This window comes from Bos javanicus, chromosome 4 (genome assembly GCF_032452875.1).
Source record: "Bos javanicus breed banteng chromosome 4, ARS-OSU_banteng_1.0, whole genome shotgun sequence".
NCBI classification, from domain to species: domain Eukaryota; kingdom Metazoa; phylum Chordata; class Mammalia; order Artiodactyla; family Bovidae; genus Bos; species Bos javanicus.
The window spans coordinates 95,357,336-95,374,784 of record NC_083871.1 but is presented as its reverse complement, the minus strand read 5'-3'; the positions used below and the strand labels follow the sequence as shown (position 1 = coordinate 95,374,784).

Genomic DNA, 17,449 nt, shown 5'->3' with positions numbered 1-17,449 from the left:
TAAATTTAACAAGAGAACTGTAAGTCCTGCATATTTAAAACTACAGACTTTTGTTGAGAGAAATTGAAGTATCCCTCAGTAAGTCGGAATATATACTGTGTTTATAGGTTGGAGGATTCAATATTGGTGATGTGGCAGTCTTCTCCAGATTGATCTGGAGGTTCAGCAAAGTCATTGCCAAAGTCTCAGACAGACTTTTTGTAGAAATGTATTTATAGAAGTTGGCAAACAAATTCTAAAATCTATCGGAAATGGAGAAGATCTAGAACAGTCAGTGTAACTTTAAAAAAAGAAGAAAGTTGGAAAACTTACACTGCCTCTTTTCAAAACTTACCATAAAGCTATAGTAATAAAAACAGTGTAGTATTTACATATGGATGAACATACAGATCAGTGGAACACAATATCCAGAAATAAGATAGGTATGTGGTCAGTTGCTTTTCAGCAAAGGTACTAAGGTAATCGAATAGGGAGAGCATAGCCTCTTCAGCAAATACTAACATTTGGATTTCCTCATGAAGTAAAATGTACCTTGACTTTTACCTTACAACATACACAAAAATCAACTTAAAGTGGATCATAGACCCACATGTAAAGAAGTAAATGTAGCTGCTTTTATACTTCATGCTTTTTATATCCTACTGACTAAGTCTTTGTCTAACTCAAGACACAGAGTTAGTCATTAGGATATAAAAAGCATGAAGTATAAAAGAAAAACGGTAAATTGGATTTCATCACAATAAAAGTTTTGCTCTTCAGAAGACACCACTCTTAAGAAAATGAAAAGTCAAGCCACATACTAGGGAAAAATATGCACAAAACATAAGTCTAATAAAGGATTAGTATGTAGGAAAAGGGGGCTTTCCTGGTAGCTCAACTGGTAAAGAATCCACCCTCATTGCAGGAAACCTCAGTTCAATTCCTGGGTTGGAAAGATTCCCTAGAAAAGGGATAGGCTTACCCACTCCAGTATTCTTGGGCTTCCCTGGTGGCTCAGACAGTAAAGAATCCACCTGCAGTGTGGAGACCTAGGTTCGATTCCTGGGTTGGGAAGATCGCCTGGAGACAGTGGAGCCTGTCCATGGTGTCACAAACAGTCAGATACAACTGAGCAACTAAGCCCAGCACATGTAGGAAAAAAATAAAAAACTCTTAAAATTCAGTCAAAAGACAGCAATCCGATTTAAATATGTACAAAAATTTGAAGAGACATTTCACCAGAAAGATAGATGAATGGCACATAAACATATGAAAAGCATTTCAACATCATTAGTCACGAGGGACATGCAAATTAAAGCCTTAATGAGATATTGCTGCACACCCACTATAAGGACTAAAATTAAAAAAAAAAACCTGACAGTCCCTGCATTGGCAAGGATGTAGGTAAGCCAGAATCTTTACATGCTGCTGGTGGTAATATAAAATGATACAACCATGTTCAAAAGCAGTTTGGCAGTTTCTTTAAAAGTTCAGCATACACTTAACATGTGACCAGCAATTCCATTCTTATAGATATGCTGTCAGGAGAAATACTAGCATATGTCCATACAAAGACTGTACACAGTGTTCCTGGAAGCTTTATTTATGGTTGCCAAAAAGTAGAAATAATGTAACTGTCCACCAACAGATGAATAGATAAATCTATGCACTGGAATGCAACTCCCTAATGAAAAGGAGTGGACTATTCATATATGCAATGGCATGGGGAATCTCAGGATGAGTATGCTCTATAAAAAAAGCAGATTGCCCCCTCAAAGCACCATTTAATTGAAATTCTAGAAAATAGAAACTAATCTATAGTGACAGCAGATCCATGGTTGCCTGAGGATGGCTTGGGGGAGGAGGGAGAAAAGGAAAGGGAGGGGCACAGAGAAGCCTTAGGGGTGATGTATATACTCGTTATCTTGATTATGCATAATAGTTTCAGGGGTGTATACATACATCAAAATTCATCAAATTGTATAGTTTAAGTTTGTGTGATTTATTGTGTATCAATAACACCCCAATAAAGTTGTAAAAAAAAATTGTGTCCATTCAAGAATCAAGCATATATTCATAGCAGATTTACAATAGACAATCCAGAAGATACTACAGACAATTCACAAAGAATCCAAATCCCTCATCTGGTGAATGGATAAGCAAAATGTGTGATGGCTGTACAATGGAATATTACTCAACCACGAAAAAGAACAAACTCCTAATTCATTCTCTAGTATAACATGAATGAACCTCAAAAACATGCCAGTTAGCAGAAGCCAGAAACAAAGGACTATGTGTTGTAATGTGCTATTTATATGAAATTTTTAGAAAAGAAAAAATCAAAGATCAGGTCAGTGGTTGCCTGGGGCCAGAGCGGGAGTAGAGGTTGGCTGTGAACAGGTAGAAGGAACTGTTGGGATGATGGAAGTATTTTTGTTGACAGTCATGCAGCTGTCTGTGTATAACTTACTAAAGCTCATCTGATCATATTGTTAAAATGGATTACTTTCATGGTATATAAATCACACCTTAATAAAGCCATTAAAAAATGGATGGCCAGTCAGATTTTTAAATCCTCATTAAGACAACTGTTCAATAAACAGGGCAGATTGCAGATTTCATTGTACTCTGTTGCTTTGGAATACTTGGTGAGACCTGTTGAATTAATTAATTTTTGTGTCAAATGTTTTTTGGATTCTGAAGGTGAAACAAATCATTATTAGTTGCCTTTCCCAGAGTTTAGTAACAGCAGCAGCTGCATTTCGCTTACATGTGAACATTGGTTTAGAATGATTGGTTTTGTGCCGAACAACTGTTAGCACCCTCTGGCTGGAAGAAATGGTAGTTTCTTAGGTTGATACTGTATTCGTGCACAGTAGTTCAGAAGTGTAGGTTAACCTCCACCTCTCAGTTCTTCGTGAAGGAAATGGATGACAGCTTAATACCTCTGTATTTTTTAGATACAGAGAGGCACACCCTTCTAGGCCTTGGGGTGCCCACCCACCTATCCCCAGCCCCACATACATGGAGACAGCAGGAAATCTGGACATAAGACCCTTGAGGATGAGAGGTAAACTGCAACCAAGAGAACCCCCTGGAGCAGGGTCTGGCCACGTCTGCACCAGCCTATAAATAGGGTCTCTAGGGACATTGAATTTTACATCCTCAGATAAAATTAGAAAATGACCTAATTTTAATGAAAAAGTCAACAACTCTAGAACATCTTGCTTATGATTCAGCCTGTGTGCGTGTGTGCTAAGTCGTTTCAGTTGTGTCTGACTCTTTGCACCCCTGTGGACTGTAGCACACCAGGCTCCTCTATCCATGGGATTCTCCAGGCAGGAATATTCAAACAGAAAAAAATTTGTTCTGCAAACAACCAATTATTTGCCTAAAATTCATTCAGCCATTTTCCCAGATAAAATACCAGTTATTTAACCAAATTTTTCTTTTTCTTTCTCCCCTCAAAGCAAATCCTTTATTCAACAAAGATTTAAGGGACTCTCATATTTGTCATGTACACCAAAGATAAGACATACCTGCAAGGATAAAAGACACATGGAGTTGAGGTTGGAGGCCTGATGATGCACAGTCGGCCTCCAGGGGGAGGAGGCAGGGGCCTCCAGAGAGGCTTTGTTCCAGGAAGCTTTGCAGCAGGGAATGTAGACTGCTGAGATTTGGAGGATGAATAGGACTTGACTGTTAGCCAGATTGGGGGGACCATAAAAGCTGCGACGTGGGGTATAAAGAAGAGGGAATAGCATCAAGAGATGCAGTGAGTCTGAGTGACGTGACTTTGTGGCAGGCTGAATTTGAAGAATAGGAGAGAAAGCGGCATCAAGGTTGAGTTCACCTTTGGCCATGGCCGTCTCAACAAGTGGGGATACCATTCACTGAGGTGGGAATACGAGACACCTAGGAGGTTTGTTTGTTTTGCTTGTTGGTTTGGGAAACCAAGAAATCACTCCAGAGGTTTTATCAGAGGATTGTAGCTATTTGCATACACTTGACTGAACTTTAAAGATGTCCTTCTTTGACCCGACTGGGTTCTGGGAGAACACACACAGAGCAGTAGGGAGGAGAGTGAAAACTGACGTGGTCTTGGTCTGTGCTTGTGCAGCATCTCGGGCTGCGGTGGGCCTCGTGTTTACAGGCAAAATCACTGATGAGAGCTTCAGGGCAGTTTACGGAGTGGAGGTGGTCTCTGACGTGAAAGCCAATCAGGTTTAAGAACTTAGTAATTCCTTTTGATTGCTTTTTCCTACTTCTTATCTCTGCATTTTTATCACTTATAAAGTACATTCTTTATACTTCTTTGGTATAAAGATTAAAAAGGTAAATTTTAGAAAAGATAGCTCCATCTTATATATGTATTAGCTCATTTAACTTTTAAAATAGCCCTGTAAAGGAGGTACTTTTAATCATATTAATTTACGATAAGGATTGCTAATTACTAATAAAGGTATTTAGAAATCAACAGGTTTAAAATTTTTTGACATGTCATTAACACAAAGCATAAGCTCTTATTCATATCCATTGACATTAGCATGTAAATGAGGATGACAGTTCATTATTTTTTAAATTCTAATTATTTCTACCTTGTCCTTCTTTTGAAAGAAGTGCACTGGTAACAAATGTGCACACGTGCTCAGTTGCTCAGTCATGTCCAACTCTTTTTGACCCCACAGACTGTAGCCTGCCAGGCTCCTCTGTCCGTGGGATTTCCCAGGCAGGATATTGGAGTGGGTTGCCATTTCCCCCCCACTAGGGGATCTTCTCAACTCAGGAATCAAACCTGTGTCTCCTGCATCTCTTGCAGTGGCAGGCAGATTCTTTACCACTGAGCCACCTGTGAAGCTCCAACGAATAAATGCAGAAAGTAATCTTATTTTTATACTTTTTGAAAATATTGAAAAATAGTTTGGAAAATAGCTCCTCTAATTCTTCTGAAAATTTTGCTCACTATTCCTCTATTTTTTAATGATCATGAATATATTACATTAAACCAAAAATATTATGTAAACCATTATTTTGAATCTACGTCAAAACAGTACAACTTACAATTAGGTTTTACCCATTGCTTCCAACTTATCTTTCAATAATACGTGGTCAAATCCTGCTTTAAATGTCCTCCTGCTTGGCGTACCTTGATGAAGTAAGTTTCTTGACCTCAGTTAGGCTGTTTTCCTCATCTGTAAAATGCAGACCATGAGGTATGTGTCCCAGTGCTGTAAAATTCAGAAATCATTTCTTGGGCACGGGTGCCAGTGTAAACAGGCAGTTTCCTTTTGTGCCAGAAGAGGGCGTGCCTGTGTTGCCAGCCTGAGCTGAGGTCACAACTCTTTACAAGATGTTGCTGAAAAGTTAGGGACAAGTGGATTGCTGGGAAAATGTGAAAGAAAAAGGTTTTTTTATACTGTCAGGAAAGAGATTGTTGAAACATGAAATGATGTAAAGGAAGGGGTTGTGAATAAGATTCCTTTAAGATATGAAAGCTTTTGCTGACATAGATCACTGGAGATTTCTGCTGCCAGTCAACAACACCCCCCCCCCCTTTTTTTTGCCTGTATCTGAGAATTTTGATTTTGTTTTTCCTCCTTCTTTGCAACTGTCTATAAATCTTTTAATATAGAATCCAAAGTTTAGTTTCTTAGTAGTGATCCTGAATAATTAATGTGATTGAAGATAAATTAGGTCTTCCCTGGTGGCTCAGATGGTAAAGAATCTGCCTGCAATGCAGGAGACCAGAGTTCAGTCCCTGAGTTGGGAAGATTGCCTGGAGAAGAGAAGGGCAACCCACTCCAGTATTCTTGCTTGGAGAATCCCATGGACAGAGGAGCCTGGTGGTGGGCTATAGTCCATGGGGTCACAAAGAATTGGACACGACTGAGTGACTAACACTGAGAACTGTGAAAGATAAATGGGATTGTTTGATCTCAATGCCTTGGATATGTACAAAATCTGTTTGCCCCAAATTAGGAAAATGAATTTTTCATCCTGCCTCCCTCCATACACCTTTTTCCTTGAAGTTACTGAATTGTTTGATATTTTTCTGTCACAAAATAGCTCAGAAAGTTGGATAGGGACAAGGAAAATCATTGTTCTGTGAACCAACCCTAGGGATGTGGAACTAATTTTAATGTACTAAATTTTTTAATTGACAAGATCAGAGCTGAACACAGTGACACTGGCAGTATTTCACATGAATATGCTCTTTGATTAAGTCATCCAGGCAACCCTTTTATTTTGCTAATATTTTTATTATAAATACAAAAATCATGTTTTGTTTTATATAACTGTAATTATACTTTTAACATTTTTCATATTGGAAAATGTTCTGAACCTAGAAAGCAAGGTCTATTGGCATCTCCTTTTACTCTGAATCCTACTTTTAGAAGTTTTCTCTGGGGGTTGTTCCTGGTAATAAACAGTGTCTAAGTTCAGAGTCAGACTGCCCAGGTTCAAACTATGGCACTACTGAGTTTGAAATGTAATAAAAGCAAAGTTAGTCTTATACTTTCTTTCTCATTTGAAATTTGATAATTTCTTGAGCAGAAGAAAGAGAGGTGCAGTTACTGTAGAAGTGATGCACTTTATCTGTGCAGCGGCCAATTTCAAATGATCCTTCCACATCACAAGGAGTTACAAACTTGTAAATACTTTTGAGATTGCTCAATTTCAAAAGAAGAATGTAAAAGGAAAAAAAGAACTCTGTATTTCTATTTTCTTTGCTTCCACTGTGAAATTTGGTCTTGTTTCAAGATGTGGGAGCACCTGTGATAACCTCTTGTCCACATGAAGGTCATTTATCTTCTTTATTTTGGTAAAAAAAAAAAAAAAAAGAGGAAAGGTAGAGAATAGCTGATACATGTTCCTTTAAAGTTACTTTTAAAAATTATGGAATATTTCAGGCATACAGAGAAAGCATAAGGAATGTTATAGAATTAAAGTGTTGGGAGTGCAAATATCTCTTTGACATCCTAATGTCAGTTGTTTTGGATAAATATCCAGATATATAGTTGCTGGATCATATGGTAGTTCTATTTTTGATATTTTAAGGAACCTCTGTCCTGTCTTCCATACCAGATGTAGCATTTTACATTCCTACCAACAGTGCACGGGGGTTTCAGTTTCTTCACATCCTTGCCAACACTTGTTTATATGCGCGCGCGCGTGCGTGTGTGTGTGTGTAATAACAGGTATTGTAACAGGTGTGAGGTGACATCTCATTGTGTATTTGCATTTCCCTGATGGTTAGTGATGTTGAGCATCTTTCCATATTTCTGTTGGCCGTGTGTATGTCTCCTTTGGGGAAAAGCCAATTCAAGTCCTTGGCTCATTTTTAATCATTTCCTTATTTATTTATTTATCTGTGTATATATTTATTTATGTTAATTGAGTTGCAGCAGCCATAATATTGATATCATGGATATTAACTCTTTATCAGATATTTTCCTTTCACTCTGTTAAATTATTTTCTTTGTTCTGCAAAAGCTTTTTTGTTTAATATACAGGTATTTGTCTATTTTTGCTTTTGTTGCAAGCCCAGTGTCATAAAGCTTTTCCCCTGCATTTTCTCCTAGGAGTTTTACAGTTTTGGGTCTTAATGTTTAAGTTTTGAAACCATTTTGAGTCAACTTTTCTCTGTGGCATAAGATAAGGGTCCAGTTTAATTCTTGGCCTGTGGATATCCAGTTTCCTCAGCATTGTTTATTGAAGAGATTGTCTCTTTCTGTTTTGTGTATTCTTGGTGCCCTTATTGAGGACCTTATAGTCATGGATTTATTTCTGTGCTCTCTCTTCTGTTCCAGTCTACATGTCTATCTCTATGCCAGGACCAGTTTGAGAAGAATTAGGTTTCATTTCAGTTCGGTTCAGTTCAGTCGCTCAGTCGTGTCTGACTCTTTGCGACCCCATGAACCGCAGCACACCAGGACTCTGTCCATCACCAACTCCTGGAGTCTACCCAAACCCATGTCCATTGAGTCAGTGATGCCATCCAGCCATCTCACCTTCTGTCGTCCCCTTCTCCTCCTGCCTTCAATCTTTTCCCAACATCAGGGTCTTTTCAAATGAGTCAGCTCTTCGCATCAGGTGGCCAAAGTATTGGAGTTTCAGCTTCAACATCAGACCTTCCAATGAACACCCAGGACTGATCTCCTTTAGGATAGACTAGCTGGATCTCCTTGCAGTCCAAGGGACTCTCAAGAGTCTTCTCCAACACCACAGTTCAAAAGCATCAATTCTTCAGTGCTCAGCTTTCTTTGTAGTCCCAACTCTCACATCCATACATGACCACTGGAAAAACCATAGCCTTGACTAGACGGACCTTTGTTGGCAAAGTAATGTCTCTGCTTTTTAATATGCTGTCTAGGTTGGTCATAGCTTTTCTTCCAAGGAGCAAGTGTCTTTTAATTTCATGGCTGCAGTCACCATCTGCAGTGATTTTGGAGCCCCCCAAAATAAAGTCTCTCACTGTTGCCACTGTTTCCCCATCTATTCCCATGAAGTGATGGGACTGGATGCTATGATCTTCGTTTTGTGAATGTTGAGCTTTAAGCCAACTTTTTCACTCTCCTCTTTCACTTTCATCAAGAGGCTCTTTAGTTCTTCTTCACTTTCTGCCATAACGGTGGTATCATCTGCTTATCTGAGGTTACTGATATTTTTCCTGGCAATCATGATTCCAGCTTGTGCTTCTTCTAGCCCAGCATTTCTCATGATGTACTCTGCATATAAGTTAAATAAGCAGGGTGACAATATACAGCCTTGACGTACTCCTTTTCCTATTTGGAACCAGTCTGTTGTTCCCTGTCCAGTTCTAACTCTTGCTTCCTGACCTGCATATAGGTTTCTTAAGAGGCAGGTCAGGTGGTCTGGTATTCCCATCTCTTTCAGAATTTTCCACAGTTTATTGTGATCCACAATACTTCTTTAACTATTTGATAGAATTCACCAGTGACCACTGGTCCTGTGCTTTTCTTTGTTGGGGAGTTTTTCACTACTGATTCAGCCTCCTTACCACTCTGTTCATATTTGCTGTTTCTTCATGATTTGGTCTTGGTGGGTTGTATGTTTCTAGGCATTTTTCTATTTCTTCTAGATTATCCAATTTGTTGATATATAATTACTCATAGTAGCCTCTTACATTTTTCAGTTTCTGTGGCATCAGTTATGTTTCCTCTTTCATTTCTGATTTTGAGTTTCCTCTTTTCCTTAGTCTAGCTAAATGTTTGTCAATTTTGCTGTTTTTTTAAAAAAAGTCAAGTCTTAGTTTTGATAGTTTTTCCCTGTTGTTTTCCCTGTTGTTTTTCTATTCACTATTTTATTTCTGCTCTAATCTTATTATTTCCTTCCTTCTGCCCAATTTGGGCTTGGTTCGTTCTTCTTTTTCTGGTTCCCTGAGGTGTAAAATTCGCTTGTTTATATGGGATCTTTCTTCCTTTTTAATGTGGGCTTCCCAGGAGGCACCAGTGGTAAAGAATCTGCCTTCCAATCCAGGAGACACAAGAGATGTGGGTTCAATCTCTGGATGGGGAATGGAGTAGGAAATGGCAACCCAATCCAGTATTCTTGCCTGGAAAATTCCATGGACAGAGGACCCTGGCCAGTTCAGTTCAGTCTCTCAGTTGTGTCTGATTCTTTGCAGCCCCATGGACTGCAGCACACCAGGCCTCCCTGTCCATCACCAACTTCTGGAGCTTGCTCAAACTCATGTCCATCAAGTCTGTGATACCATCCAACCATCTCATCCTCTATCCTCCTCTTCTCCTCCAGCCTTCAGTCTTCCCCAGCATCAGGATCTTTCCCAATGAGTCAGTTCTTCCCATCAGATGGCCAAAGTATTGGCGCTTCAGCTTCAGCATCAGTCCTTCCAGTGATTATTCCTTTAGGATGGATGGACTGGTTGGGTCACCTTGCAGTCCAAAGGACTCTCACGAGTCTTCTCCAACACCACAGTTCAAAAGCATCAATTCTTTGGTGCTCAGCTTTCTTTATGGTCCAACTCTCACATCAAAACATGACTATTGGAAAAACTATAGTTTTGACTAGACAGACCTTTGTTGGCAAAGTAATGTCTCTGCTTTTTAATATGTTGTCTAGGTTGGTCATAGCTTTTCTTCCAAGGAGCAAGCGTCATCCTTTAATTTCATGGCTGCAGTCACCATCTGCAGTGATTTTAGAGCCCAAGAAAATAAGGTCTGTTTCTGTTTCTATTGTTTCCTCCCCTATTTGCCATGAGGTGATGGGACTGGTAAATTCTGGGAGTTGGTGATGGACAGGGAGGCCTGGCGTGCTGTGGTTCATGAGGTCGCAAAGAGTCGGACACAACTGAGCAAGTGAACTGAATTGAACTGATGGGATTGGATGGCATGATCTTAGTTTTTTGAATGTAGAGTTTTAAGCCAACTTCTTCACTCTCCTCTTTCACGTTCATCAAGAGGCTCTTTAGTTCTTCTTCACTTTCTGCCATAGGGTGGTGTCATCTGCATATCTGAGGTTATTGATATTTTTCCTGGCAATCTTGATTCCACCTTCATCCGGCCTGATGTGTTGCGTGACATACTATGCATATAAGTTAAACAAGCAGGCTGACAGTATACAGCCTCGACGTACTCCTTTCCCAATTTGGAACCAGTCTGTTGTTCCATGTCGGGTTCTAACTGTTGCTTCTTGACCTGCATACAAAGTTCTCAGGAGGCAGGTAAGGTGATCTGGTATTCCTAACTCTTTAAGAATTTTCCACAGTTTGCTGTGATCCACACAGTCAAAGGTTTCGGTGTAGTCAATAATGCAGAAGTAGATGTTTTTCTGGAACTCTCTATGCTTTCTTTATGATCCAATGGATGTTGGCAATTTGATCTCTAATTCCTCTACCTTTTCTAAATCCAGGTTGAACATCTTGAAGTTCTCCGTTCATGTACTGTTGAAGCCTCGCTTGGAGAATTTGGAGCATTGCTTTGCTAGCATGTGAGATGAGTGCAATTATGCAGTAGTTGAACATTCTTTGGCATTGCCTTTCTTTGGGATTGGAATGAAAACTAATTTTTTTCAGTCCTGTGGCCACTGCTGAGTTTTCCAAATCAATAAGAGACTGAGCCTGGCTATGAGGTTGCAGAGGGTTGGACATGACTGAGCACGTGCTCTTAAGCAGTTTCTTCGTTTTTAATGTAGGTGTTCACCACTGTAAACTTTCCTCTTAGTATTGATTTTGTTGCATCCCATAAATTTTGGTTTGTTGTTTTTCATTCTTTTTTTTTTTTTTTGGTCTCAAGATATTGCTGATTTTCCCTTTGATCTCTTCTGTGACCCATTTGTCACTCAAGGTTGTGTTAATTTCCACGAGCTTGTGAAATTTCCAGTTTTTCTTCTGCTGCTGATTTCTAGTTTGTTCCATTGTGGTTAGAACAGACACTTGGTATGATTTCAGTCTTCTTAACATGTGTGCTATATGTTTTCAAACAAGATACAAGTTGTATCTGTTGAAGGTAGAGTTCCAGGGAAAGCAGACTCTGAGCAGAGGTTAACATGCCAGAAGTTTATTAAGGAGATTTTTGAGAGAGAAATTGGGCTACAGTGCAGTCACAGGAAAGGCCTCAGCCAATCCCAGAGGGAGCTCTGAAGCTGGGACAGCCCTTCACAATTGTCCTAAGTTGAGGTGAGGGGCCAAGCATCTTTAGCCTCACACTGACCAGTCATTGGATGCAGTCTGCATCCCCCGAGGGGACCTGACTTTGACAAGGTGACTCTTTTCAGCTGAGGGTGGTCAGCCTACAGCACTCCCAGTAGCTGGGGGAATGAGTCCCCTTTATTGCTAAAGGGAGACCTGAGTGTCTCCTCTGTGTCTCTCAGAACGTAGTATGTACCTCTTTAGCACTTGGCTTTTTGGCCTAATATTACGTTTTCAAGATTTATTCATGCTAATATCTATAGATATAGTCACTCATTTAATTTGTTTTTACAGTATTCTGTTTTCTAAAAATGTCACATTTTAAAAATACATTTTCCTGTCGACAAGTATTTAAATTTTGCATTTTCACTATTCAGACATGTAGCTGTACGCATTTTTTTTCTTTTTTGGTCTCAAGATATTTCTAATTTTCCCTCCGGTCTCTTCTGTGACCCGTTTGTCACTCAGGAGTGTGTTGATTCCCACGTGCATGTACTTGGTTTATCCTGTAGTTGTACTTAGTTTATCTGGGTATAACCAGAAAATTCCTGGGTCTTACGATGAGCACAACTTCAAATTGTAACTGGAGTGAAATTGCTGCCTACAATGCTTATACTTTGTTTCATATCCTCACAAAAAGAGATTTTAGTTTTGTCAGTTTGATAGGTATGAAATGGTATCTCACTGTGGCTTTAATAAAAATTCCGTTGATTACTAGTGGGATGGAGAGTGCATGTGTATGTCGCTGCTTGAATGTCTTCTGCACAGTGTGTTTGCCAGTCATGTGCCCGTTTTTCCTCTTGGTGTTCTTATTAAGCTACTTTTATATATTCTTCTTACCCATTCTTTTCTGTCCATACATGTCCACTTGTCTTCTGGTTTGGGGCTTGATTGTTCACTTTTTAAATAATGTCTTTCATTGAACAGGAGTTTCCTTTGATGCTATCAAATTTAGTCTGTCGTTTTGGCTTTGGTTCTTCGTGTCTTATTTGAAAAAAATGATTTTCTTAGGTTGAGGTCGTAGCAATAGTCTCATCTGTTTTCTACTAAAAGTTTTCAAATTTTGCTTTTCATAGTTTCACCTGCAATCTCTAAGATGGAATTGTGTGTATATTGTGAAGTGTGGATACCTTGTTTTATTTTCCCATGGACAGCCAGTTTTCCTAGCAGCATTTCTTCATTGGTATGTATTTTCTCCACTGATGTGCAATGCCATTTTGTCACATCAAGTTTCTATCTATATAGGTCTGTCTTTTCCCTGCTTCAATTCTATATTTTCTTTATGATGCCTTTATTTCTTTATTGTGTCTTTTTATCCTGTAGAGTAGCTCCTCCTTTCTTCTTGTTCTTTAAAATTATCCCTACTTTTTCCCTTTTGCTCTAACATATGCATTTTAGAATACATTCCATGAAAAAAATTTTCCTTGGATTGAGTTCATGCGTTGACTTTATGGATTAATTAGAGAAAAATTGACATCTTTTCAGAATAAATGTTTCCTGTCAGTGTCACCATTAATATCTATATTTAGGTATTTTTACTGCAAACATATTTACAGCTTCCCTTATAGCTCAGTTGGTAAAGAATCTGTCTGCAATTCAGGAGACCCTGGTTCGATTTCTGGGTTGGGAAGATCTGCTGGAGAAGGGAAGGGCTACCCACTCCAGCATTCTGGCTTGGAGAATTCTATGGACTGTATAGTTCATGGGATCACTAAGAGTCGGACACGACTGAGTGACTTTCACTTTCACAGCAGACATAATTTTTATACCTTACCTTTTTACTAAATACTGCATTTTGCATATTAGTAAGTACATTTCTTTATCAACAAATTAAGGACTACATAACCATCCATTTACTTAACTGTGCCCCTGTTGACATTTAGATGGACCCAGTTTACGATGCAGAGAAGGCAATGGCACCCCACTCCAGTACTCTTGCCTGGAAAATCCCATGGATGGAGGAGCCTGGTAGGCTGCAGTCCTTGGGGTCGCTAAGAGTCAGGCACGACTGAGCAACTTCACTTTCACTTATCACTTTCATGCATTGGAGAAGGAAATAGCAACCCACTCGGGTGTTCTTGCTTGGAGAATCCCAGGGACAGGGGAGCCTGGTGGGCTGCTGTCTATGGGGGTCGCACAGAGTCGGACACGACTGAAGTGACTTAGCAGCAGCAGTTTACAGTGATGATCTTTGAGCTCACATCTTTCCTATCACAAAATTGTGTATAAATATTCACCTGTGTTTTATTTGTGTAATGCTAGGGCAGTACTCTTGCCTGGAATGGAGGAGCCTGGTAGGCTGCAGTCCGTGGGGTCGCTAAGAGTCAGGCACGACTGAGCGACTTCACTTTCACTTTTCACTTTCATGCATTGGAGAAGGAAATGGCAACCCACTCCAGTGTTCTTGCCTGGAGAATCCCAGGGACAGGGGAGCCTGGTGGGCTGCCGTCTATGGGATTGCACAGAGTCGGACATGACTGAAGCAACTTAGCAGCAGTAGCAGGGTGTGTTTTATAATTAACATTTATCTGGAATAGATTCACATGTAAGATGTGAGAAAAACATTTAACTTACACTCTCCCCACGTGATTGGCCAGCATTCACTTACTTGTCCTTTTGGTTTGACTTTGCCTTTTTTGTTTCACTATCAAGGAATGATCAGCAGTGTCCATACCTCAATTGATGGTTGAATAAATGAAGCAGTTTTTGCTATTTGTTTTATTTCAGGTGTGTTACTCTTCCGTTGGTCTGTTTGTTGATTCTGGATCTACACCATACTGTCTTAATTATTAGAGTTGGTAGAACAAGATCCTTCTTCATCATCATCCATACTATTATTATTTTTCAGATTTTTCTGGGACATTTCTATATCATTTCTCTTTCAGATCAACTTTAAACAGTTGGTCACTTTCCCTCTAGAACTGTTATGATTTTGATTGACAGTATGTGAGTTTCCTGAAAAAATTTTTAAATCATTTATATTTTAATTTTCTGGCCTAATGAGTACTGCATATTCATCTAGCTTATGATTTCTGGAACTTTTTGGTTAGCAAAGATGAACCCCCAGATTTGTTTTTCAATTAAAATTCAAGGCAATTAAAGAAATCCATTGCAGCAAACAGAACCATGCCACATGTTTATTCTGCAGACAAATGTGTTTCTGTGTTGAGCAGCCCTTCCAAGACTCTGGCCTCCTCGCTACAGAACATGGCTCCCATGGTGCCACATGTGTGCTGACTGGGCGGGTTCTTGAAGATACATAGTTGTGTGCTTTTGCTTCAAAGGACTCTCTTAATGCCCTTTCTCCCTCAAAACTTTAAAGGAATTCTGTGCCTGCCCTTCTCAGATTTACCTTTGTATGATTCGGAAACAGGACACAGAGCCTGTAGGGCATGGGAGGGAGGGCTGTGTAACTCTTTTCACACCTGCTTGGATTCTGGCAGTAGTATTTGCTGAGTGAGGGATGGAGGCTGGTTTGTCATGTGTTTTCACAGAGCTCTGATGGCTCCAGGCCAACCCATTTAGCCTTTGTCTTTTTCCCTTGCATAAAACTGCCTATTTTTCACTTCAGATGAGGGTGTCAGGCGCTCAGAGATGTCTGTCCCTGTTTCTCATGCACGCCATCTGTGGTCCCTGGTGTCTGAGGCTCCCAGATCGGCCCAGTGTCTGTCGGTCAGCGTGCGGAGTGGCCGGGGTCCCAGCCCGTGCCCGTCCCTGTTGGTGCAGCGCTACCCAGAGCATCGTGGCATCAGTGTTGTGGACGGAGCTCTTGAAAGTTTGATTGCTTTCAGAAAAGTTGCAAACGTAGTGCAGCAAGTTCCCATACGTCCCCCACCCAGCTACCCCAGTTGCTTACTCTTACATTATCCTATTTGTCACCATTATGGAACAAACATTGGTTCCTTAGTATTAACTAAAGTCTACTGACTTTAGTATTGACTAAAGTTTATTCAGATTTCACTGTTTTTCCTTAATGTCCTTTTCCTGTTCCAGGATCCACCCAGGATATCACATTACATCTTGTCATCATGTCTGCTTAATTTCCTCTGGTCTGTAACAGTTACTTAGCTTTGCCTTGTTTTTGATGATGTCAATTTTGAGGAATATTGGACAGATGTTTTGTTGACCGCCCCTCAGTTCAGATTTCTCTCCTGTTTTTCTGATCATTAGCCTAGTTGTGGGGTTCTGAGAGGAGGACCACAGAGGTGAAGTGACATTCTTACCACCTTATGTCCAGGGAACATGCTGTCATCGTGACGTATCCCTGATGGTGCTGACCTTGGTCACCTGACCCAGAGTAGTGTCTGCCAAGATCTTGCACTGGAAATGTATTCTCCCCTCTCCGCTGTTAGGATACTCTACTATTTGGAAGCAAGTCAGTAAGCACAATAGTCCCAGTTTAAGAGGTTTGTTAATTGTCTTATCTGTCTGGCGTGCGTGCTCAGTCGTGTCTGACTCTTGGCGACTGCATGGACTGTGGCCCGCCAGGCTCCTTGTCCATGGGATTCTCCAGGCAAGAATACTGGAGTTGCCATTTCCTCCTCCAGGGGATCTTCTCAACCCAGGGATCGAACCCAGGTCTTCTGAGTCTCCTGGATTGGCAGGTAGATTCTTTACCCCTGAGCCACCTTGGAAGACCCTATGTTTAAACCATGCCTATTATTTTTTGTACTTTGTGTTTAAAGTCTTAAGCATAAATAAAAATTGCCTGGCCCTAAGACGGACGTGAAGTAGTTTCTCAAGTCCTGGGAGGAGTGTTTCCCAAAACAGTGCTTCTCCCAGTCTTTGTTTGTTTGTTTTATTGGTTTTATTTAAAAACTTTGGATCCTGTGTGCTACATTCTTGTACTACATGGGCTACTCCATTGGAACCTTAGGAGTTCACATTTCCAGATTGCTTGTTGTGTTGTTTGTGGGGTGAAATTCTGAATGAATTTGACTTTTTGATTTGATTAGTCTTTTGAGCTCAATTCAGATGACTACATTTTCCCTTCAAGTCCATTTCTAAAGAAGAAAAATGTTTTATTGTTTTAGCATATAACAGAAATGTCCTTGAAATGAAATACATAAAAATTACGTTTTTGTTCATCAAATCATCATTGTATGTGCTCTTAGGGAACCTATTTCAAAAAACATTGTAATAACTTCGTGATGCTGAAAATGACCAATTTTGCAAATCCACATTTGCAGACACTTAATTTCATCTTTAGGTGTGCACGTTTCATTAAGATGCACAGATTAAAGTGTATTTTTGGAACATTAGAGCTGCGTTTTCCTTCTTCTTATGACTGTTAACTCATTTAAGAAGTTGTTTTAAGTGTGTTAGAGAATTTTGTCTTTAAGTCCATCTTAACATCCAGTACTAGAGGGGAAAGTTCAAAAAGTACATTTTAAGAAGAATTTTGCACACTTTGTGATCACTCGGTACGACAGCTCAAAAACAGAATAATGTTTTTAATCAACTGCAGGGGAAATCCTTTCCCTGGCCCCTCAATTCTACTTTCAGTCAGTCAAAAGAATCTTCAATTCCTGTGGGGGGATTCCCACAGGTTCTATAATAAGTCTCTTTTGAAGCTGTCGAATGTGTGTGGAACGGAGGGCTGTACGACATACGTTCTCTCTCCGTTGTGTGAGTGCTGTTCAGCGTACCGCCACAGTGTTTTACTATTACTCATCCCTTTTTCTAAGTAGAGATGTGCAAGAGTGAGAAAGGCTGAGCTTTATAAAATGGAATAGAAAAAATTAGTTTGTTCCCAGGTCAGTCAAAGGCCTATTAAGTGTAAGATCTTTGGATTTATGC

The 17,449-nt window shown here is 39.9% G+C and overlaps 1 long non-coding RNA gene across 27 annotated transcripts in view; it reads left to right on the top strand.

Annotated features, from left to right (window-relative positions):
• The window catches only part of LOC133246761 (uncharacterized), a 240,273-nt gene that overhangs the window by 54,862 nt on the left and 167,962 nt on the right, over positions 1 to 17,449 (top strand). For 2 of the 27 annotated variants that reach the window (XR_009736146.1, XR_009736141.1), the window contains exon 3: positions 12,727 to 12,833. The exons of the other annotated variants lie outside the window; for them this stretch is intronic. This is a non-coding gene — a long non-coding RNA (uncharacterized LOC133246761). The remainder of the gene's footprint in view (positions 1 to 12,726; positions 12,834 to 17,449) is intronic. 27 annotated transcript variants of the gene reach the window in all.